The 24,257-nt window shown below is 42.1% G+C and overlaps 1 protein-coding gene across 1 annotated transcript in view; it reads right to left on the bottom strand.

Moving 5' to 3' along the window:
- The window catches only part of ARHGEF4 (Rho guanine nucleotide exchange factor 4), a 209,474-nt gene that overhangs the window by 47,939 nt on the left and 137,278 nt on the right, over positions 1-24,257 (bottom strand).

Raw genomic sequence — 24,257 nt, 5'->3', positions numbered from 1 at the left:
TACCACAGGAGGGCTATACTGCTTAGCACAGCCCTGAATAAGCTATAGATAATGAAGGGTTAGCTGTTGGTACTTAGAACAAGCACTGAAGTTGCAACAAGCATAAGCCTAAGAGAAATAGAAATCCAGCATTTTTACTCCTTGCACAAAAGAAAATGACACTTCATCAGTTTCACAAGCAGGAACCTTTTTCTAAGGTCTCAAGGTATAGCAAATACCCTTCAGTGGCATACCTGTATATGCTACTGAACATAAACTCTTTTTTCCTCAAACTCTGTGAAAAGTGTCAATGATTAAATAAAACTTCTGATGACATATGCATCTGGATTAGCAACTGCTAGAACAGCAGTTTCCATGACAAAAAGGTGGGCTTCACAAAGATTCCGATGCATGAAGTAGCTAACACAAACACGATCACGGAATCAATGACTCATAGAATGTTTGGGTTGGAAGGGACCTTAAAGCTCATCCAGTTCCAACCCCCTGCCACGGGCAGGGACACCTTCCACTAGAGCAGGTTGCTCCAAGCCCCTGTGTCCAGCCTGGCCTTGAACACTGCCAGGGATGGGGCAGCCACAGCTTCTCTGGGCACCCTGTGCCAGCGCCTCAGCACCCTCACAGGGAAGAATTCCTTCCTTATACTTCCTTATATTTAGATACATCTAAATCTCCCCTATGTCAGATTAAAGCCATTCCCCCCTGTCCTATCACTACAGGCCCTTGTCAAAAGATTCTTGTTGGCCCTTTTAGGCACTGGAAGCTGCTCTAAGGTCTTCCCAGAGCCTTCTCTTCTCCAGCCTGGCTCCAGAGCAGAACTGCTCCAGCTCTCGGAACATCTCCATGGGCTCCTCTGGACTCACTCCAACAGCTTCACATCCCTCTTGTGTTGTTACCCCCAAAGCTGGACTTGGATGCAGAGAACAATGTGTGACATAGCCAGTAATTTTAGTTTAACAGACTCACACGGTTACACATTGGAACTGAAAACACAGATATTGCTATCAGCTCTCCTGGTGACAGTCTTGGCTATCCAAGTTACATATAATCTCACACTCAAAACGTCTGCAGAACAGGGGCAAAAAATAAAACCCCTTTGAACCTGCACTTGTAACAGCTTGGATAGGAAAAGCACCGGTCAGAGTCTGGGGACACATAAGCCTGTTCTTGAGGCCTCATTTCACTCCATAATGCAAGTGCATCTTAGGAACCTAATTGCACCAATAGCCCAAGAAAAAGTGCCTATGGGTTCATTAGTTTATTAGTTTATTATTACTTGAGAGCAAAGCTCCCCAGTAACACAAACCAAAGTGCTGTCAGAGGTTACAGCAAGACCTGCAAAGATTGTCCTCGTCAATGCTTTTACTATGCGTGATGTTTTATCAAGGCTGCATCGCTTGATTACTTTTATTATTTCATGGTGAGATGTAAATTCAGTGTTGCAGCTATGAGTTCAGCACAGTAACTTGGCATCAAAATGACTGGAGTATGAGCTATTTTTGAACTAAATACTCAACTGTTTATGCTTTGAATCCAATAGATATACATAACATAGCAAAAAGACATAGTCATTGTCTAAATTTGGAACTCAACTCTATATTGAAGGCAGTTCATGACATGGAGGTGTGTATCAGCTTATGATTAAAGCAGAACTTCTGTGGAAGTGTGTAACTATCCAACCACTCAACTTTAAGTGGCATTTCACAAAAAATCAGGCAGTCTCATAGCTTTGCTCTGACGCACCACATCAGTATACGGAAGTTCTCTACCAAATACATGCCAGTATCACAGGTTGCATGTAAAGCTGTTCTAGGGTTAAGACCTAGCCCATTAAAATAAAACTCAAAACCAGCTGAAATGCCACTGATTGATAGTATCATTTTATGTAGAATTACCATGGTTTGCACTTAAATTACTTTTAAGAGCATTAAAGAATCACTTTCTGCTCATACACTGAAAAACATTTCCTGATAATAACGAACAATTGCCAGTGTATTAGTAAAGCAACATAAACAAATTAAAAATGTTTTCAAGAATAAAAATGAATCATTTATAAGAAGGAAGTTAATCACTTAAGTCAAAACTTTCTTTGCATCCCTCTGATCTCATTCTTTCCCCTTGTTTTATGCACAGTTTCACTGCTTTCACTTGATGCAGCTTCTGCTATTTTCACTGCTGAAAGTAATTTTCAGTTTGAAAAATTATTCATTGACATTTTTAAAGCTTTTGTTTCCCCCCTATTTTCCTATTTGTTCTCTCATCTGTGCTTAGATGAAAAAGCAAAAGCTCCAGGGAGATATTTATCTGTATTACTTAAAATGCTCTATACGTCTGCTAAGTGCCTTGAAAGCTGTGTTTGCTTTTACTAGAGATCTGTTTTTCTTCTCTGATCTTACCAAGCTCATCAATTTTCTGCAGTCTCCAAACCTGCTACTGCATTTTGGATTAGTTTTCCTGGCATAGGAGTCCTCATGGACATATTTCACCAAAAAACACAGCTTATAGTCACACAAAAGTTCTCAATCCTTGAGGAAGAATGGCCCAAGATAGCTACTATATGTTTTTCCCAAACGAAGTAATGTTCCAGGGAAGAATAAGACTAATGAAAAATAAGAATTTGCTCTGAAGCAGCTTACATGAGACACGATTACAAATAAATAAATAAATAGTCTGGAATGGTGACCCAATGCACTAGAAACCCATCAAGAAAGTAGGAGAATGAAGGCTTTTAATGCAGATAGTGACTCAACCTGCACACCGCAAACTAGGTCAACTAGAGAAGCAGCAAGCACTATACAAAAACCTTTAAAGGCAAGTTAGCAGAGATTGCTGAAAGAGTCTATCAGCTTCCTCAAGAGCACAGTGCTAGTGAGACAGGCAACTACTAAGGTGCACAGCAGTTGACTCTGATGCCTCATTCCTGCCCCTCCCCTGCAATAGTCATCTGCATTTAACACTGAAATCCACCACTATGTTCGCAGCTGGCCTCTCCATGCCTCTCTGAAACCACTGACCTGACCTGTCCCTGGCAATCAGGCAACCCCAAAGAACAGTATTCTGGCAAAAAATAACACCAAGCATTCCATCAGCTCAAGCAGATTTCCCCGTATTTGATACAGCTGTCCTGATGTTGCCACTAAATGTGGCAACAAACCCTATACATAGGAACACAGGGAGGAGTTGTCACCAGCCTTTAGTACTACAACCTTTTGTGCAGGTATTAAAACTCTGATTTACACTGTTGTTCCTCCAAGCCCAAGCTTGTGATTTATGTCATTAAACTACAAAGGCAGATGGGTAATTCCAGCAATAGCAGCTTATGAAAGAATGCCACACAACCCCTTTTTTTATGCATCTGAATAGAGAATAAAGTGTCAAGAGCCTGACTCCATGAAGTAGTATCTGGAGGATATGAAGCAGCAAAAGTCATACCAAAAAACGGCACTGAGAACAGTGACTGGCACAGGGGGTCTCAGTTCAAGTGTCTGAGCAGACTGCACTTAGGCTACATTCAAGGACAATCACAAAAACAAGAGGGAAAAATTCTATAAAAATCAAATAAAGCTTGATCAAAATAGTCCAGAGAAAGAAGATACACGGGTTCACCCTTACACCTTCCTACAGGCTTTGGGATGCAGGCATAAACACTCAGAGTGGGAAGGGTCCTGGCTTGGCTCTGCTTGTACCCCCACCTTGCTGAAGAAGCAATGCAAAAGGCTGATGCCAAGCAACCCCGAGAGGTACTTGTTACACAGTTACAGATCTCTCCATCTCATCAGAAAGCCACTGGAGCTGTTATCAGCTTTGTGCTCTCACACAGAAGAGCACTCTGTGCGTGCAGCGAGCACAAGCCACGCAATGGCCGCAGCACACACCAGTACAACTCACAGCCCTGTGAGCCCACCAGCTGCATCCTGCTTATAAGTAACTCTGGATAATTTGAGATGCATAGAGGCAGCTGCCTGTACTCTTGGGAGCCACAAGCAAGCCTGAGTAACACTGGAAAAACAAAGCAGCTGCGCTACACTGGCACAGCCTTGATCTTCATAACCAACAGAAGATGGTTGGGAGGGAAAAATGAGAGAAGCCTTGTTTTGTTCATCTAGCCAGTGGGATTAGTCTGTGATTGAAAGTCACAGACTGAAAACAAGTATTAAGCATAGTCCAGAGTTCAGTTAAGTCTAGTGTCACCTAGTACAGGTGACACTGTTCACCATGTCTGAGCTCATGTCCTCTCAAAGGATGGACCTGCTTCACACATTCCAAGTGCCAGGAATTAATGAACACAAGTTGTGGCTGAAAAGAAAAATAAGATACTACCACCACCATAAATGAATAAATCCCACCCTCTCAGTGGAGAATCACAGAATAAATTGCTAGAACAAGCACCACAGCCCCAGATCTAGCACAGCCTCTCAACAGAGATCTCTCAAAGTCACACTGACTTAAGTCTCCAGCTGGAATAAACCCACTGGCTCCCTGTTGGTGAGGAGCTCCAGCTGCATGCCCAGGTCAGAAGCCTGAACTATGACCCAGGACTGATAGAAAGTGGGCTTGAGGCAGTTATCCCAAAATCTTGATTATCTGTTTTCACCTGACTCACAGCTTACAGATTTTAGGGGTAAGGTGGGACAGGAATCCAGGATGATTACAGACAGCTTCGAAAGCAAAGACCATCCATAGTTTATTATAAGCACATTATACTAATGACAAAGGGAACAGCTTTTGTGTATTTGAAGTATCTTTCTTTCCAGTGGGCTTTTTCAGTACCACATCCACACATTTACTTTGCCTCTGTAGCACTGACATTTAAAATAATTCACCAAAATAACAGTAGAAGCCTGATTTACACTCCCAGAGCAAATTAATTCAGAGCTAACAACATCATTCCCTCTCCCTCACAGAGCAGAGATTGCTGTGGTTGTGTGCAGTGCCCACAGCAAAGTGTTGCAGCTGCTGAAGGGAGTAGTTCAAGAGATTTAAGGTGATAAATCAACAAAATGGGTGCATGGGATGGAGAAACCAAACCCAGGCTTCATTGCTCAGGTGAAAAGAGCCTCTCCACCCTCCTCTTTGCCCATTCTGAATTGCTAAACCCTCACCTCCCTTAGAAACCCTCACAGTAGTGCTGCAGCCTCCATCAGCCCTGTTCCGAATTACATGCTTCATTTATCAGCTGCTTGATATACGGAGGTCCCTATGCAGCTGCCACAGTAAAATCCATCAGTGATGTCATCCCACTTCTGCCCCAGCAGTGCAATTCTCCAGCTCTTTACTGTGCTGATGGACCCTCTCACATCATTCTGCTTATAGTTGTGTATGGTTGTGGGCCAGTTTAACAGGAAGAGGGAAGGCTGGCAGGGAATTAGCAACAAGGGAACAATGACCAGTTAGTAGGAGCTTCATGATGGGGAAGGAGGAGGAGGGAAACAAACAAAAAACCATTAAAAAAACCCCAACCAACCAAAGCCCAAAAACACAACAACAAAAACCACCAAAGAAACCCCAAGATATGGGCCTGCAAAACCAAGCCTTATAGAGCTATGGTCTTCATGATGACATTTCCGAGCAGGTATTGAAACTGCATTCAGCGAATCTTTGAGGGAAAAATGTAGAATGGGGAATAGAGGCAGGAAATATTTAGGTGCAGAAAGCAAGCTCTGTCACCTCCATTTTAAAGAAACATTAAAAAGGGAACAGATTCAACATAACAAGATCCAATTAACATTTTGGTATAATGCCACAAATGGAATTGCTGTTGTGAATGAAACCGGTTCTTAATTAGCTGAGGCAAAGAGCAAATCCATGCTCAAAAACAAAAAGGACACAGTTCTTGGATGGAAGGCTGAGCACAGGTCCTCTGTGGGTCTGCTGGGCACGTCACCCAGGGTAACATTCATCAGCAATAATGCACTGAGCCACCCACTCAGGTTTCAGGAGTTCTGAATCCCTATTAGAATCTAAATGACTTGCAAGGGAGGCTTAAGGGAGTTCTCAGCTCTCTCGGGTAGTGGAGATAATTATGGGGAAGAGAGACGCAGATTACGAATGGCTCTGCAGCTCCGACTCCTACGTTACCACTTGCTATGCACTTGCAGCTTGGTCTGCTTTGCCTTGGCAGACATGAGGCAGAGAGCTGCCCCCAGTCCCTTCCTTGCTTGTTGAGTGATGCTGTGCGTGGGAGAGGAAGAGCAGTTTAACTAGATTTGGAGAAGAGTGGAAACGACGGGAAAACCAGATAGGAAATCACATAAATGTACTTTCTTGATTCAAAGCCTGATCCATTGTTGTAAAGCCTCTCTGTTGTACTGCACACAAACTATTAATTCACTGGCTATGTTCCCATCACTGCTACCGACTTGGAAAAAAGCAGGCACATCCTCCCACACTACGTATTTCTTGTTTATTTGCTCAGGTCTGATTACTCATCCATACCGACGTGTTTGCTCTCATTCTTCAGATGGACATCATTGGAAATGCTATTTACTTTATGTCTGGACAATGTTGAACATGATGGGGCCAATTCTAGCTCAGTCCTTTAAGCCCTATCACAATGTAAACACTAAATCAATCACAGCAATCAAAGCTAGCAGACAAATCCCTTCTTGTATCCAGGCATATTCTTTACCGTACCTTCGATAGAATGTACTGGTTGGAATATCTGGTGTGCCATTTACTGCCCCAACAGGTCTTATTATTGATATAGATGCTATTTCAAAGAATTTGGGGTGGGGTGGGGGGAGTGGTAGATCATAGAATCACAGAACGGTTTGGGTTGGAAGGGAGCTTAGAGCTCATCCAGTTCCAACCCCTGCCAGGGCAGGGACACCTTCCACTAGAGCAGGTTGCTCCAAGCCCTGTTCAACCTGGATGAAACCATCCGTCAGTTTTTCAGAAGTTTCCTGTGTGGAAGACTAAAATGGTTGCATTTCTTGTTTCTAACAGGCAACAAACACTGACATTCCAAACTCATGCTGAATTTTTACCTGTCCTCTTAATTTTGCTGCTTAGCCCTGTACCTCCTATGCCTTGAAGTAAAAATCAAACACAAACCAAACTCCCCACCCTTGAAGAGAAAAACAACAACAAAGCTGCCCTTTCATCAAAATAATTTGCTTCACAAAATACTGACAAGGCTGCTTGTTGGGAAACAACAGCTCTGACACTGTCTAGTGGAGCATGATCCGAGTCAATTCAGATCAGCAGCATCCTCAGATGAGCTTTCAGCTCACCTGAAAGATGAAAATACCATGTCTGTGTCACCAAATGCAGCCATTCCTACCTCAAAAGTGTAACAATGGAGGAAATTCAAGCAAATGAGCCAGGAAATCAGAACAATAGTTATTTACAGTGGACAACACCTACCTTCAGGCAAATGTAGGAGGTAAAAGCAACATCAAAGAGTGTTAGTGCAGCTGACGAGCCTGACAAATATGAATTTGAAAGGACTTTGTCAATAAGATTGCAGGCTTTCTACTAATTTATTTATTTTTAGGAGAGAGTCTGCGTGAGCTTTTCAAAACCTTTTAGGCACATCCCACAAGATGGAAGATCTGACAATAAAGACATGTAAGTTTCTTTAGAGTATTCCCACAGATTCCCCTATATGATCTCAACACCTACCACTACTTCGGTGCATGGTTACCTGTAGTGTCACTCCTAAAGGTCACTTTTGGGCTTCTCTCATCTTTTGTTTGCACCAGTATATGAAACTTGCCTGTGGGAACATGCAAACAAAGGATCCATACTATCTTACTCTGCCATTACTTAATCTGAGTTCACATGAACCAAAGCCCTGGTTCATACTCAAACATACTCAAACTCTGTGTTTTAATCTTTTTTTCCTCCTCCAGAAAGTAAACAAAAAAGCCTCAAACACTTTGGACATAACCAATGCTTCTAGTCATCGCCAGTCCTCAAAGACGTTGAGCAGCAAATGCTCCCCCATATTCTCTCAGGAATTGTTATTCCTCCTACCTCTGCAGCTACTTTCCAGGGACTTAATTGGAGTTCTCTTAATGCAAGGGCTGTTATCTACCAAATCTCATGCTGCCCTTGTCTGTTTTAATTATATTGATTTAGCTGTGATGTTTGCTTCACCTCTAAAACCACTTCCTAAGACCACTCATAGGAAAGTGTTAGAAACCTAAGCTATTGTAGGTTCTCATAGTAACTCCTTTCCTGTACCTGTTACCTTATTAAACAACACAAAGAATGTAAACATGCTGTAGGAAATTCTGGTTGATTTATATTTCCAAAGATTCTGTGCTTTTATTATGTCTTTACATGCAAGTACACCCTCAAAAGATCAAGAGATTGGAAGCTAAGTCTTTGCTAAAGATTTTGTTGCCAAAAAGCATATAGTTTTCTTCAGTCTTCAGTCACAGCCTAGGAACAAGAAAATTTCACTACATGCTAAACTTTAACTACTGGCCTGGAAAACACCATGCTGTAAACAATGGTTAAGGTAGTTTTTTGAATAATTGTCACTAGGAAGTAAACCAATTCACATCACAAAAGTCTAAAATGCTGCACTCGGTCACATCAACTTTGCATGGAAACATTGATTTCCTTATGTTATTTTCACAACAGTCAAACCTGGAGCACAAAAAACCCAAAGCAAAACAAAACAAAGACAGACATGGGTCTTTCTTATAATGGAGATGTATTATAACTTGAACGATTAAGAACAAAGAATTGCCTTGATAATAATTTAAAACCTTTGGCAGTGCAGCCACCTTTGGTTAAGACAAAGCCATTTGACACCTGAACTTGAAACGAGGCCTGCAAGCCTATCGCTACCTGATACGGTGAATAACACCCATGCATGCTGGGTTCATACTGTTTCCAGCAGCCAGCACAAAGAGCCACTACTTGGCCCTTCTGAAAAGCAGGCTGTTTATATACGTGTCTGAAGATGGATTTAAGGGACTAACTGTGAACACTTGTATTCGAAAAATGTGACCTTTGTTTTTTCCCAGAATTCTGCTTAACGCTATCAATCTAGTCTTTATCTTTGTGAAGCTATCCAGGCTGACAAGTGGCTTAGATCTATGACCTTGTACCACAGAAGTAATTAAAAATGAATACCAGGAGAAGACTTTCAATTGCTCTTGTGCATTATCAAGTAGAAGTCTCAAGAGGCAGCAAGATTGTTTTGTTGACATTATTTTGAATGACCACTCTTAGTGTAACACACAACAGCTTTTCTGGTTTTCTACTGGGGTTAGAGTCTTTTCATTAAAATACTGGTAAAACTGCTTTACCTTTAGGAAATCCCTTTGTCCCTATTTATATTTTAATCTGAGTTCTAAGAAAATCCCCGAGATCAAGCTATCAAATATTTCTGAAGGGAAAACAGGAAATCAAGGATTAATATTATTTAACTACAACTGCCATGATAGCTAAGGGATCAGGCTCTTTGCAGCAGACATGTTTGAATCACACAATGCTACACAAAATAAAGGAGGCAAAAATCAGGCTCTGAGTTAGTCAACGCGACTCTTATTTGAGGTTATTCAGAAAAGAACTGGGAGATCAGGTCTGAGCAAGCTACAGGAGAGATGCTGACCATGACCAAGTATAATGCAGACCTCGTAATATGAGTAGACAAAGACACAAGAGCATCTCCACCAGAAGATGGGTGCAGAATAGAAGGGTGCCACATTAGCTCAGTTTAGAGGGACAGAGACAGCCTGGAAATTTCATACTCACCAAGACACTGCATATTCACAGTCTGTGAGCATAAACTTTGCTGCCAGAGTCCAGGACTGATTGGTTTGAATATCCAGTACTGCTATATGACCTGTGTTTAAGACCAGCTCTACAAACTGATGAAAGAAGAAAGTTGGAGCACAGAGATGACCTGGATGAGAGGGTGGTGCAGTCCCTTGCTCTCATTGCATAGCTGGGAGTGTGCTTCACACCAGCTCCAACTGCAATCCCCACACCAGTCAGCCCTCACTACCTCTATTCCCCAGGACCTCCAGACTTCCCTGCCAGTGATATGTATGAAAGACACTGCACCAAAATAATTTCAACCTGTACATGGACAGCAATGTTCCTATGAAATTTAAGAACTCAAGGACAGGCCTTATAGCCTTATACATTCAATAGTGTTCCTACTATCATAGGAACAGAGCTGCCCACTGTGATGTATTTGCTTCCTGGGAATGTAAGGGTGCAAATATGATATAAAACTGCAAATCAAATTTGAAGAATTAAGCTTGAGACACTGAACCTGTTGACAGATGTATCTCAACAAATTTTCAAATATCATAGGGAAAAGAGACTTCACATTCAACAATTTTAAGTTTCCTAGGAAACTGGTGTGAGAAGGTACCTTATTTCAGAGTGTTTTCACAACATTCAGCTTCAGGTCCATATTACAGCTGAATGTGTCAGATGCAATCTCACCCTAAAGCAAGAAGACTCTTCCAAGGAAAACATTATTCCTCTTGGAATACATCAAGTATTCGATTCAAAGCCATAATTAATCATCCCTTTAAAACGAGAAAGCATTCTGGCAAGGTCACATTGGTCAGGGTGCCTTTAATAGTTAAATTCATTACTTAGGATGTTTACTGCAGGCTTCGACAAGGAAATAAGAATATCAGAATTGGCAAGATCAGCATTTCAGCAAATCATGAGCCTGAGATGCTAACTATGCATTTTGGACTATGAATTCAAAATGACATATTACCGCTTACAGATCATTGGACTCAACACAGAATATTTTGGAAGCTTTGGAGACTGATTTAAACATTGAACCCATCCCCAGCTGGAGATGGAAAGTGACAAAAGTATATTAACACAGGCAGCAATAACAAAAGAACATTGCTGCTTAGCAATAACCAAACCGAACAGGGTCTCTTAGAAAGGTAAGATGAAGCCTTTTCAGAAGTCATATTACCTAAAGCAAGCCTACCCTTCTTTTGAGCAGTACATACAGTGTACAGTCAAATGCAGCTCTACCTAAGGCACATTCAGAAAAGAGACATTGTTCTAGGGAGACAGCTGAAGCAGTCAAAATAATCTTTGCAAATTTGACAGTAGCGGTGTATCTTGCAAAATCAAAGCAGGCTAAAACAAAGACAGAACCTTCAGAGCAATTCTGGCCAAACCACCTTCAATTCTTTATCAGTCATTTGATTAGGCCTAACTGCACAAGGCTTTATGGGTGCAGCAATGACAGATACTCCACACACATACATTTGCTATTTGGCATACTGCGCTCAGAAGGTACAGCTAAACTGCAGCACACAGCATCAGCCTGACTTAGGGGGTGATGCCGCAGTGCGGTGCCTTTGCGATTACCTAGAAAAGCAAAATGATTAACAGACCTCATCCCTTACTCCTGCTGGAGATAGCCAACACTGTCAGCAACTGCAGTCCTATACAGGACAATGCAGACAAGTGCAAAGAGGATCCTCTAGAGCCATTCAGGTATGCCCCTTCTACTCACCAACTAGCTCAAAGTAAACTCGCAAATCTTTACAGATTAGCTTTTTGATCATATCAACAACCTGAGCCAACCCTCTGTTCTCCCCTTCGTTCTCCCAGAACAAAACCAAAAGATAAGGGAAGTAAGGACCCACATCACCCTGTAACAATCCCCCCACCTTCACCTGCCTCAGCCTTGTAGACCTTTAAGTTCCACTGCATGAGACAGCAGCCCCTTCACAGAGGCTCTCTGTAGCTGACAGAACCATTATACATGGAGATGATGCATACAAATATCTTTCAAATCCTGTTTCCTGGCACCTTGAATCATTACATTTCTGTCTGCCTTCTTTCCTTCCAAACACAAATGCAAAGGTTAGACTCCAAATGGGACTTTTTCCCCCTCGAGTCCCTTTCTGAACTCAGCAGGTACAAATCTGAGGAAACTACCATTTCTAGACAGTTCCTGGCACCTGCTTATCTTTCCTGCTGGAAACATGGCAAATGTCATCAAAGTGTATCAGAACTTAAACAATCCCCTTGACTCCAGTATCCCTTTGCTGTAATTACAGCCTGAGCTTGTTTGAACTGGAAATTGTTGTTCTCAGGAATAACTGCTCTGCACACAGCACTGTCTCCAGTCGATAGATGGACCCATTTTCTGAGCTGTAAGAGTTTTCATTACTAACCTTAAAGTAACCCTAAAGGTTTGAGCTCATTCTCTTCAAACTGTGCTGATCCTTCATTGCATCATCTAAAAAATGTGAACAGCAAAACAATCAAAACAGGCACAACTGTGCTTGCCTTGTTTCAATACAGCATGGCATTTCCAGCCTGATAAAGCTTAGAAGGCTCTCTCGGAGGTGAAAGAAAATATGGGACAGATGGGAGGGACAAAAAAAGAAAAGATGAATTCAGAACTAAACAAGGTATTAGCTGAAGAATTAAGAAAAGCATTATAATTAGTACTTCCATTCTAAATAGTACTCCCAGTCCAAAGCAATAGCATCCTTGGATGTCAGTCTTCCCAGACAGAGGCTGAGGTAAAAGCAATACTGTAGGCAAAATGTGCGAAGGTTTTACTTGTGTCCATCATTTCTCATCCCATTCTGCAGTGGCTGAGACATCAAAGGTATGTGTTGTTACTTAGGAGTGGGCTTGGGTACTGACAACCGAAATCCAGGAACATTTGGGCACTCAGATTATATAGTCATGGATCATCACAGTTCAAATTGCTCCACTACTAAATCTACAATTTCAGTTTTTAGCCAACTCCAGTTTAATCCAGGCTTTTAAGAAGCAGAGAAGCACGTTATCAGGATATTACTCTTGTAAGCAATGGGTTCTGGCACTGATAAGAGAGAGAGGGGTTGATGAAGAAATCAGTAGGTTTTCTTAGTGCCAGAATGATGACAGCTGAAGAACTGACCTGGAAATTATGAGGAGAAGGCTTCTATGCTCCTGGTGACAATACCATGGGCATGGCTGTGTATGAAATACACTTCATTTTCCTGGCCCTAGCTATTGCTAGAAAATGTGAAAACACAACCCTGTGAAATAAGTCAATCCCAAGCAAAAGCTGGGTTTGGTTTGTGAGAGGCTGGGTTCCTGACTGGACTACTATGTTCCTCTCACTTTTGCGAAATGGAAATAGTGTGAACCCCACAACTGACGCTACTTCCTCAACTAAGCATCCACCTTGTTCTTTAGAATAGTCACAATTAGATCTCCCTTTTGAAGGCTGAAATACAACTGCAGGAAAAGGAGAAATTTGCTGAACAAAACCCAACATCTTCAACACAACCACAGAATTGGTTTCCTATTACTTGGAAATAGGAGGTTTAGGCAGAAAAAATTTCTCACATTAAGATTCCAGACATTTCCACAGTAGAGAAGACAATACCCCAAATTACACAATGTGCAAAGATAGTCCAGAGCAGACACTACCCCTAATGCACCATAAAGGCAAGATTACACCAGGAGTAAACAGCAAGAGAAGTAAGCATGCAGGACTGCTCAGTGGACTCACAGCTGACCACCCTGCCTTCCATTAGAAAGCAAAAGCAGCTGCTTTACCCTAACATTAGCAAGCAAAGGGGAGGAAGGCTACATCATACTGTGAACAGACCTACATTGCCCAAAAAGGACCCTTGATGCAAAACATCTTTTCCCCCAGTTATTAATTTATACCTCCAACACTAGTGAGGCCGTTATTACCCATACTCAAGTAAATTCTCACTTTGTGTGACGTGGAAGAAACAACATAGTACTATTTTACTCCAAATCACTAGAATTACATCATTTTCCCTTCCCACACTAAGGCACATCTACCAAAAAGAAAATTCTCTTCTGCTTTTAAGAAGGAACTTTAAAATTAGTAGTCAGCCTATACCCTTCTCCACCTGTGATCCATCTGAATAGATCGTTCTGCAGTGCAGCTACAGTATAAACCTAGGAGTATGCCACTCCTCATTTTTCTATCACATTTATTCAATCTACTTTCTTTTGGATTTTCTCCAACTCATCCCACAGTGTTCTTATTGTGATGCCCAAAAATATGCACTATATATCCTTTAAACAACTACACATACACTTAACAAGTCAGCCTACACGCTGTTTCATACTTAAAGATAAGCATATCCAATTGATAATGTTATGAGTTCAGGTCAGCTTTACTTTAAATTATAGAGAAGATTGATGTAGCGCATTTTAGACTAGACTGAGCAACAAGAATATATTTGCTATGAACTCACTCAAATTTAGTCAAATTAAGGGCACTGCCTTTCTGAGCACCCATAGGTGTTCATCTCTTCACAGAAGTTCAATGCTGTTCCTTCAGAGAGGTGCCAATTACACACCTGGTCTATAAACCTAGCACAACATGTTCCAGCACAAGAATTTGGGAGTCCTCTTATTCACTGTGCATTCACTTGATCTGCACTGGGTACACAAAGCACAGTCACTGGTATTCACTTTGGCCTCAACTTCCCATGCACTCCGAGAGCTCTGCTGAACCTGGATGTCTCTCTTCTTCTCTTATTTACTGCGTCTGTCAGACCTGCAAAGAGACCTGTCAGTTCGTGTTGTGTGCAGCTCAGGGACCTTCAGGAGACTCTCTAGCCGCTAAGCATTTTGTTTAGCAAAGAACCAAGGAAAAAAGCAGAGAGCCAGGTCCCTGTCTGCAAAAAGCCACACCACTTGATCTGCTCTCCTTAATGCAAAAGGGCAGAATTTTCCGTCCCTTTTTTCCTACAGTTAGCTTGGCTATAAATGCAATTGCACTGATAAAAAACCACAGCAAGGGATCATTTGCCCAAACTAATTAACTGCTGCCACAAAATCACTGTGTAATATCTTCACTAGAAAAGTGCAGCCTACACTGCTGTGTGACATTTAGCTTTTAATTGCACTCAGTCACCAACAAAACCAAAACCAGATATTGTTATTTGTGCTGGTTAAAGCTCCCCCTCTAGATAAAACATGGGTCTTGTCAAATACCATCATAGGAGCATTAGTGCACCGGGTTAAGAAACTGCCTTTTGACTCCTGCTGCAATAGGCCTTAGCTGGGCTGCATGCACACCAAGGGCTGCTGGCTCTCCCAGCCCCCAGAGGGAAGAGGACATGGGAAGCAGGGGATTAGGACAATCTGATGCAGCACAGCAGATCAAGCAGCCACTGGGGCACAGCAGGGAGGAAGGAATGCTTCGGGCAGGAATTCATGCTGAGCAGAGTACTCCCACTCAGCCTCATCTCCTGCCAAGGGGAACAGGGAGCAGCCCAGTCAGAGGGAGCAGAAGAGCACTCACAGCCTACTGCTCTCACTGGATTTTGGAAGAGTTTGACCAGCAAGGTTTGCTCTGAGTGATATTCACCTGTGCAAACAAGGACAGAACAGCAGCACTGGATAATGCTGTCTTACCCCAATTAGCTCATGGCTACTCACCAGCCAGCTGTCCTGATAACAGTTTGTGCATACAGTTTGCAGCTGGAGCATGACTTCTAGCATGATTTAAAAATTCCTCTGGCCAGGTTGCAGTTTGCATTTGATTCCCTCAAAAAATGTGCCTGTTGCTTCTGCTCTGCTGCAGCACCATGCCTGCAGTGGTGTGGAGATCAGAGATTCCAAGAGCCTGAAGCCGCTCTGCAAGACAAGCCACTTGGCTGATGCTAGGAGTTCAGTTAGGCATGCACCAAAACGCTCTCTTCAGCCTCAGGGTGCCAGTGCACGAGGGCAACAAACACCTAAATAGCTTTTTGGGTCATATCACATCTAGTATCTTGTGGCCACCAGAACAGTGAGGCTGTGCCAGGGTCAGCAATGAAGCTATGAATGGAAAGGAGTCTCAGCTTACAGCCACAGCACATGCCTCGGGAAGCACAAGGTGATTTTGAAGTTTAATTCTAGACTAGAAGGATCAATACCCAAGCCAGCTCACAATGGCCTAGCACCACAGGAGCATGGATACATCAATTCACTGTCTCAGTCATGTTGATTAGCCAGGCTATTAATTGCTGCCCTGACACAACCTGGCTACAAAGATCTAACCCATGCAGACATATCTGCTCATGCGTTAACTACCTTGGAATTTTTTAACAGTGCTCTGTTCTGACAGGTAGAAGCTAAATTTCAAGCTTTCTATCCACAGATCTTTCCAGGAAAGAAACAACAAATTCCAGTTAAAACACGGCCCACAACAAACCAAAATTGAATGCCAAAGGCTATTTTTGAATAAGGTGTATATCTTATTCAATCCTTTGCTCACCTTAGCATATACATCCTCTCTGCAGTTGAGCCTTATAAACCAGGGACACATCACAAGTAAGAGCTCAGCAGTCCAAGTGGATCCCAATTGCTGCTGTGCCGCAGGGCAGTACAGAGCAGAATCCGGCCTGCCTCCCAACCCCAGGGCCTGGAAACGTGACCTCAGCTGCCCTCTTCTGCCCTGTCTCTTGAACTTTACTGCCATTTCCAGCATAGCCTTGTAATCAAGCACAGCCAGTGGGGTCGGTGTGCTTGGAAGATGTGGTAATTTAGCTGTCTGATCTTAAGCAGTGTTTTGAAAGAACTGGGTGTTACATGCCAAAAGAAAAGTGTGCTCAAGCTGCAGACTAATTTTGAAAGTAATTGAGGAAGACAATCCTCTACTTGTTAATATGATTGAGGCCATAACTGCAGCCTTGCTATCCTCCATGTAGTCTTTAGTGAGGAGAAAGACCAGTGATCAGCAACGCAGGAGCTTGGACACTTCCCGGAACTGCTGGGGCTTAATGCAAATGCATAAAATCCAGGCATGGCTGAGCTTTTTGCAATATAATCCCAAAGCTGCTTACAGGCCAACTCAAAATAAAATTGTTGTTGTATCTGCCTGATTACAGTGAACATGCAATAACCTCTCAGATGCTGGTGCCAGAGATCATGGGTTTACCTCAATGTATGTGTTTTATATGTAGGGATACATTCTCATTAAAACAAAGCTTCACAGAAGACATGTCTCAGTCGTAGTCTATAATCTTCTCTTGGAAACCATTCTGCTGCCCATTTACTCCAAGAATACAGTTAGTTTTTGCTGTACAAGGTGCTCAGTATGAGCATGTTCCAAAACAGCAACAAGAGTTATTTCCAAAAGGAACATAAGCCACCTTTGAATAGCTCCTTGTGTTAATAGCATGCAAAGAGACTTCAGAGTGGATCACAGCACCACTCTGCTAGGCAATTTGAGGACACAGACCCTTTGCTAGGTGGGAGTACAAAAGACTGTGATACAAGACTGACAGCTTAAAGCAATCTGCTTTAGACAAACAGACAAGATAGACAAAGCAATTTGCTGGTATCAGTACTGAACCTGAAGCAAGATCTCCTCATTCTTACTTTGGTAAGTTTAGATGCATCACTAACTCATCTGTGTCATTACCTGCAATCGCACTCAGACAGGACTAAATACTAATTTCTGCTTATTTCCCTGCTGCACACCCCAGTAAAATACCTCCTGGAGCTCCTACCATTGAGTGGAAAGCTCACGATACCATGGGCTTTTGGAAACAGGCCTGAAAGCTCGCTTGTTTTTGTAATCATCTTATACAACTGCTATCAGCCCTGACAGCATCCTTTCAGATTATAATGTCCCAAGACATGCAGATAGGAAAGAACTGCCTAAGGCTACTCTGCTACCACTCGTAAAAACATTAATAACAATACCTAAGCAAAGGCTTGACTTTATTACTGTAGATTAAATGAAAAGGCAACTCGGCAAGAAGTCTGGCCAGAAGGATTACATTATTATTGATCTGGTTACTGTCGGATCAGGTCAGCAGCAGGACTCACATTCATGCTATACAGCCCAACTATTTAGAGAAGATTTGCCCTTGTAAGGCAGGCTCGCCTCCACTGTCTGCTTGTACTGCATAGGCTGGAATGAGGCTGTGGATTGGCAGGACTCCACTGCTACTGAATACAGCATTTGCAGTGGACTAAAATTTACTCTTTTGGCTGCACTTTTTCAAGCTGCAGACGGAAGCCCCGATGGGGGAGCAGCCACATGTGTGGTTTGCCTGAAGGAAAGAGTGCAGCAAACCCCTGGACTTAGTCTTTGAAAAAAGGAAGCAAAACCTGGGCTTTTCAGCATTTGGTGGTCCTCCCATTGCTGTGCATACCTCAACTTTGCTGCTTCTTCAGGGAGCAGCAGCAGCCACACAGAATGCCTGCCTGCTATGCTCTACGCACAGAAAATGGGCATGACACCAAAGCCAGCAAGCAGGATCGCATACCCAGCAGTAATGACAATGGAGAAAGAAAACAGCAGGGAAAAAGACAATACCCAGAATCAAGTGGTGGGATGCCAGATGCACACACTTCTGTGCTTCATAATACCCATGGAATCAGCTCTCTGATTCAGTTTTCACCTTACTCCTTCAATACATACTTACACCAGGATACTCCTCTGATTTTGCTTGGGAATGCAAGTGCCTTGCCAAGTCACGTTCGGGATGTGCATCACAAGCTTCTTAATGCACACAAGCATGCTGTTTTACTAGCAGTGGGCCAGGATGTTATTGTTCTCATGGACTCATGCTGGCAATAAGTCCCCCCTCCACTTGAACCCACAGAAAACCTCTTCAAGTTAGAATCACATACTTCATAGTTTTCAAATCCCTCCATCCTATACACACATCGCAGACACTGAACAAGCATCAGATTTGCACTCTGTGGCCTGGTGATCCTGATTGTGTTGGAACTCAAAACACTTTAGCGCCTCTGAATTTATGCTGCCCTTGCTCCCCACTGCTTGGGTAACTTTGGATGAACCAGAAAAACAAAATATAAAAGAGAAAATAATTCTGAAGAAGCTTTTTCAAGGCTTATGGTAAATCAAGAAACCGTGAAAACATTCAAGAATAACAGAAAACTGTGGAGTTTCTACCTTGACTTAATCATCCTCATCCAGATGAAATAGTTTAAAACGGTTTATAAGTCTCACCTATGGCTTTTTGGAAAGTTGGGGTAATAAAAGAAACCCAGAGTTTATCTTAGAAAGCCTAGTCTTAAAGCACACACTCCAGATATGCAAAGATTTGGGCCCACAACAGAAGACTTTAAGATAATTTAGCAAAATGCTTTTCCTTGGCAATCCTTGGTGTATATAAAACATAAATCTTATCTGCTGTACATCTGTATTGCACACATTAGGAGGTACCACCCTGTCTTTTCTACTGAAAGGATTAGTGCCTCTCGTACAAACCAAGTGCCCAGGAAAGAGTCTTATAAACAGAAACAGAAGAGTATTTGAGAGCGAGCAGTGGCAGATAGCTCCAGGCTGAGCCATTACTGAGGTGAACATGATTGTTAGCCTGTGCTTTCTATTTTTGCAACATTGCTTCAGATTTTCAGTATCCTGGTTATAAAAACATTTCTCTTAGGAGTAGCATGGGAGTGAGAACAAAGAGAGAGGTCTCCTTCAATAGCATAGACACAGTGAGGAAATTCAAAGCAAAGGAGCTCAAAACCTGTTACATTATAGAGCCTGTAACACTTATGTCACAGTTAATGTCATGTTATTGTGGCAGACACAAACCTTGCTTCAAGTTTCAGCTGAGCATTAAATATGGTTAAAGACTAAAGTTGATTAGTAAATTGCACACCACAGTTTGCGTCTCAACCAGAGAGGAATCTGTCCACAGAATCTATGACCCTGTAACCTGACTTATATAGGATAGGAAGGTAAACATATCAGTCAACAATTAGTCCAACTTCCCAGGGGAACTTCCTGCTTAAACCACAATACACAAATGCATTATATTCTTTTTTTGGGAAATCAAAGCAAAAATTATATCCGAGTGTTCAAAGAAACAACCTAAACACGATGGCTGACAGAAGAGTCACTAAAATCTTGAACACTAATTAATTACTCTTCTAAATTGACTTCCTAGACAAGGTTAGTCCCATGCTGATCTCAGCACAAGTAACCAAAGACATGCTTAGAAAGGCTGGAATTCAGTTCTCTCCCTGCACAGCTTAAATACAGTCTTTTCCATCATCAAATCTGTTTAGCCTCCATAGACATAAACAAATCTCAAGGAATGTAAAGAATTAGGCAGGGCCATTAATACAGGGCCTAGACACTCAAATCTTCAATTTGACATAAGCTACAATTGACGGAAAAGCACTCAAGATAGAGGCTGCCAGATGCTTTAGCCCAAATATCTTGTTCACTGGAAGAAATTTGCTCTTATGATGCAAAGGCAATGGTAAGAGTCTCTTCAGTGCAAAAGGATCACTAAATGATGGTAGTTTTAATTATTGCTTGACTGTGACATCTCCAAATCATGGCACTCAAGCCTTGTTAGCTCAGAAACAGCTGGCTTGTGGGTTACCTGAGAATTCTCTTTGCTATACAAAAGCTAACAGGAGCCTGAAAATTTCCACAGGGAGGATTAAGAAGGGCATATTCTGGGAGGAGAACTCCCATGGGTCAGAGAAAGTTGAGGTTCTTTTCAACTGTTGGCATAAAATTCACAAAGCACAAAGTATCCTTGTTTGAGAAAATATTCTTTAATGCCAAAGCCCAGTTCTCCTGGCAGGGAGAAAGGCCCTCTGTGACAAGCAGAGCAATAGGGGCTTCTCGGAAGAGAGACGCCTACGTAACTTGGGTCCGGGGAGGGAGAAGCTATTCAACTAGAAGGACAACCCTGGCACAACAAATATGTACAGACCTGCTGTAAGGAAATTTAAGACTAGGAAGACATCTTGGTTGCAGAAGGCTTGTAACTCTCAGAGCAGTAAGGTCATGGAACAGCCTCCTAAACAGCAGTGACAAGAGCAAGACAAATAGTTGCTTTAGAAATACTGCTGAAAAATAAGATATAGAAGTAGCCCAGAACAGAGCTGGCTGAGAGAAAAAGGACTGTTCTTGAGACTGTAAGACTCTGACTCAGCAAGTTCATAATGGTCCTGTGTTTTCTTTTAAAATAAAGAGAACAAATGAAGGATCAGTCACCATTAAAAAAAAAAAAAAAAAAAACCCAAACAAACCTCATAAACAGTACCCACGTCAGAGACTTGTACCAAACACTACTGCCCGTAAGGGGATCAGTTCTGCTCTGCTTCATGTTACAAACCATGTAGCTATCAGGATGCTAACTCCACATGCACAGGAAGACGTGTAGGAGAGCCAACTGTATAGGCAGGAGTGCCCAAGAGTACTCTATCAAGCACTCCGTGGTCAACTATACCCTGGGCTACCTTTCTGAGTGCATACAAGACATTCAAATCTCTCTCATGGCACCTTCAAATAACAGGCACATAAAATCCCTTATGAATCAAGTGTTATTGGACAGGGTACAGGAAAGGTTCATTAACTGTAAAGGAATCTAGATACTTCAATATGCCAGGGTATGGTTCCAGCTTCTTTAAGATTATTACTTTTAACTACTCTGCATACAATGCTAAATCAATAAATTGACATCATCACATATCAAGTCTTGTAAGGAAACGTACCCTAGAATTTAACACAGATGAAAGAAATAAGATTCTTTTGTCATTTTATTTCTGTAGTCTAAATTAAATTGATCAAATTTCCTTTCTGCAGACCTCTTCACTCAGCCAAAGAGAACTTACAGGAAGGGCTATAACTCTTGCCCGTACAGCTCTATCCTTTAACATGACTCAGGGTACAATATTTCTGGCTGACTAGGACATATAAGACTGGAATCTTTTTCAGCTCTTCATCCAAGCTGTGAGACACTGCCTGCACTACAAAATTTTGTTCAAGATAGTTTTGCCACAGGCATTTCCTGGTTTGATTCAAACTCATAAGTACTTTCTTGCTTCCTTCAAAGAAACCGATGAGTTCCATCTTGTAAAGCATAAGGACAGGAGAGGAAAGTTTGAATCTTCTATTAATCTCTGTCTATCCTACTCCCATTGCTTTGTCCCTCACGCTAGGCTTTCCCACCTCTCCCTGAAGACTACTGGTTGAGGACTCCTCTTTTTGGTAGGTGGCCTTTTACTGCAAGACTCCTGGCTGAAGATCAGAGCTTACCCTAGTGAGCAGAGCAGAAGGAGAGACTTTTCACAAACCACAGAATAGACATGACTTGCTTGCTTGCCGCCTCCTCAAACTGTGGGTGGGAGGCAGTGGCAAACAGAAGCACGCTTGGGCTGCTGTAGGACTCCCGCTTGTGGGCTGAAGCAATGCTATGCAAGCATAGAAACAATGGAGTTAATTACTGCAGCTGTGCAACCAAAACAAGGACTGCAGTTTGAAAGCCTGACTGGTAAGCAGCTAGATAACAGACTGCTGAACGGACCATCTGCAGTCTGTCAAAGAGCTAACCAAAGTCCGTACCAAAGACACCCAACATACTACAAACAGGCTGAAAAGTGTCCAAATATGGTGTTCAAAAATGTACAACACAAACACAGCTAAATAAACCACGGTCCTCAGAATGCAGCCAACTACAGCCAGTAGGCAACAGACTCCACTCTGCAATTTCAACAACAAATGGGGACAGATGTAAGCCGGAGAGCCAGACACACGAAGAAGTAGCTACTAGATTTAATGTCTGTAGTCTAAACATAAAATCATAGAATGGGTAGAAGGGACCTTAAAGCTCATCCAGTTCCAACCCCTGCCACGGGCAGGGACACCTTCCACTAGAGCAGGTTGCTCCAAGCCCCTGTGTCCAACCTGGCCTTGAACACTGCCAGGGATGGGGCAGCCACAGCTTCTCTGGGCACCCTGTGCCAGCGCCTCAGCACCCTCACAGGGAATGTTACCTTTCTCCCCTACTACTGTGAGAAAGCAGTAGGCAGCAAGATGACAGAATTGTGGGAAAAAAAAGAAAAAACCAACAAAAAAAAGCCTCAACAATTTCTATTCAGAATTTCCCCTGATGCAACTGAACCTAAGAACTTGCACACATACTGTTAGGAAACATAGCTAAAGAGATCTTCTTTCAGCCCCATCAATATGAACAATTAATAGCCCTGCTCTGGTACCAGAGGAAAAATTGCTCCAAGCATCTCTAGTTTAGTCCTGTGAAACAGCTTCTTGCTTCCCTTCCTGTCTCAGAAGAATCATTACTTGCCAGGATCATCCTGTTACACTTACGAATGGAGTCACAATGTGGAGCAAGGATGGTGAGAGGACGGTTTGCAAATACTTCTCATGCATAGGAAATGTAAAGAGGTCTTTGAGGCTAGAACCCTTTCTGTAGAACAAAGCATCCACAATAGCTTCACAATAAAGACTGGACTGGAAACACTAACTTGCTTTTCAATGGAGCTGAGATTTCCCTAATTGAATAGGGTGAGCACCTACTGAATTTTCCGCAGGCGTTAATGGGACACAAACCAAAGTTTTGCCTGGAAAAATTTGAAACTTGCTTGGAATATTATTACACATTACTTCTTTAGCCATGTTATATATCCATGATTAATTAGTTCCTTGTTTGCAGGAAATCTTTTGTCCCAGATTTGCAGTCAAGTTCACAGGTTTTTACACCACCGATTCTGACTTGATTGAATCGCAAACCGTATGTTGAATTTTCTTCAGTAAAGCTTGGTCTTTATTCATATGTGCATGTGTGCACAACAGTGGCTAACCTTGTGATCTCAGTAGAATAAACTCACTGAACATATGCATTTCTCTAAACACAACTATGCAGTCTTCTTGCACTAAGTAGTTTTAGACTTTTTTTAACAGAGCTAAACCACTATTTTTAATCCACACTACATCTACTTTCAGTAGCCCATTGTAGGCATTTTCATATACAGTAAATCTTGTAACAGGAATGCATAAACCAGTGTTGTGACCAGGGCTTTTTTATATGATGAAGAATTCCAGGGTTTGATTAGCTGTTTATAACAATCTCAGTTGCGTATTTCAGGCTGGAAAGATACCAAAATATCTCAGAAACTGAAAAGCAAACAGGAAAACCCAACAGAACTCCCCAACGTTTTCCCAAGTTAAAAGAAAAATATTACACGTAAACTCAAATTAATGTGGGACAGAAAAGATGGAATTAAATGTAATCTTAATTTTTAACAAAACTCACTATCAATAGATATGCTTCTCGTATACTGATGGTAAGCATGATGCAAATGTAAGGCTTGTAACAGGGTAGACCACAAAACTATGACAATCCTTTTATACTAACCAAATTCTAAATCCATCTGACCTGCTTTAAATTGTCATGTGGACCAGGAGGTTACATGCACACAGTGCCCCTGATATTCTTCAGCTCTAAAATCCCACCAACAAAACTTGCTAGATAAGCTTTAGATTTCCAAGTAGAATACATTCAGATCAAAACAAGAGA

The sequence above is a fragment of the Strigops habroptila genome, chromosome 8 (assembly GCF_004027225.2).
Source record: "Strigops habroptila isolate Jane chromosome 8, bStrHab1.2.pri, whole genome shotgun sequence".
NCBI classification, from domain to species: Eukaryota; Metazoa; Chordata; class Aves; order Psittaciformes; family Psittacidae; genus Strigops; species Strigops habroptila.
This window is presented reverse-complemented; position numbering and strand designations above follow the sequence as displayed.